Below are 1,841 nucleotides of genomic sequence, written 5' to 3'. Positions count from 1 at the left end.
ATATTAATAAACAATAACTGATATGCTCTGCAGATACGCGGGTGTATCAAATGCCTTGAATGCCTGAGCCTGAACGGATAGACTGAGTGTCTGCACAGGCTGAGGCACCCAATACATCCACGTACCAGAACAGAAATGAATAATTACCTTCACCAAACCGAAGTATGCCAACCTAATTCGCCATGCCACACTTCCCATAAAAAAAAACTATGGATGGTGGTGGGTTGGCCGATATGAGGCCATTCATTGCTGAGAACCATTGCTCCGATTTATTATTAAACACTTTGGGACGAATGGCAGCAAATTTGACCCCTCCATCTTTAAATTAAACGACAGTGTTCCTTGGCGTGGTGCCGTCTCGCTCCTTGAAATCAGATAATTGGGACCTGAACCGGCTACACTCGTACTTGGCACCACGGACTAGTGTGTCAACACGCCTAGGTCTAGCATGAACATTGTCAAGTTCCGCAAACGGGTCATATGCAGCACACATCCTAAAATGTAAAGAAAACATTAAAGCTAGTCCCAAATCCAGCATGTGAAACCTTACCGAAAAGTCTGCACAAATACTACCAACCACGTCCGTTCGTTTGAAATCCATTGAGATAGAAAATGTGAATGAAACATCGAAATCGGATCTGGTTAACAATGCGTTTAAACTTAAAACATTTTGATCTCGTTTCACTCAGATGTTTGTGCGAGGTTATGTTCGCGAGAACGAGGCGTGTTTCCTTATGCATGTCAAATGCAGCCTCTGCTAACTTCACTGAACCGCTCGTTCTCGAAAACCACACGTCGCACACACATAAGAATAAAACCAAATCGAAATATTTCAAGCATATACATATAAAACCGATGGCGATGCATAACCATGGTTTAACCCACACTTTCTATCACAACGGGTCCCGCAAACGGACGAAAGGGCGGACGGCATGGTTTTGACAGACCTCAAGTGAAGCTCAAACTTTCATACTTTAAACATCACAAATCTGACACAATGTGGTAATGACAGCTTGACAGCTACACAATTGGAAAGGCTTGAACAACGAAACATGCAACTTACTTGACCGATGGTAACGAAGCACAAAATTAGGAAGGAAAATAACCAACAACAACCAACGTCAGTACAAGATGGCAATGGCGCAGGATGAGTAAGATTAGCATGCAGTATGCATGCAGCTTGAAGGTTATATTGGTCGGGGATGCGTTACTATTAACAACTGACTTAGTTCGTATGAAAAACTTGACCAAAGAATGACCACGACCGTGAAACAAAACTAGCTAGCAGTCGTGGTCAATCTCCGATCAAGTCTTCCAGACGAACTCAGTCATTTAATACGAACGCATCCCCGAATAATATAACCTATTTTTTAGCCGTCAGTTCTGAAGTTAAAAAAACTATCCTAACAGACTACAAATTGATTCTGGTTAGAAAATGAACTAAATTTTATCAACATGCGACCATTTTTGGCCTTAAATCTTATTTCTGTGTTTCCAATAAAATTTATGTATTTGTAAAATACAAATGTGACTTAATGTGTGTTCCAATTGGGCTGACAAGTTGTCTAACAACCACGCAGCACCTCTAGATTTTTATTAAGTATTACTCCCTTTACAATTCTGTGACATAAAGCCTTTTTTGGCTGAGCGACAGCGAAGCCTATTACTCCAGTGATGATCAAAAAGTTTCGTGTCTGTTTGTCTGTGTGTCTGTTTGTCTGTACGCACGATAACTCGAGAACGAATCACTGTTAAAAAATCCTACAGGAAATTCTACAGTTTGCCCTGTCAATTTGTCGCTAGGGTCGCGACTGTAATTTTTGATTACAGTCCACTCTGTA

Source organism: Frankliniella occidentalis, unplaced genomic scaffold (assembly GCF_000697945.3).
Source record: "Frankliniella occidentalis isolate FOCC.00 unplaced genomic scaffold, Focc_3.1 Scaffold331, whole genome shotgun sequence".
Taxonomy (NCBI): domain Eukaryota; kingdom Metazoa; phylum Arthropoda; class Insecta; order Thysanoptera; family Thripidae; genus Frankliniella; species Frankliniella occidentalis.
The sequence above is the reverse complement of the archived record's forward strand: the minus strand, read 5'-3'. Positions refer to the sequence as shown.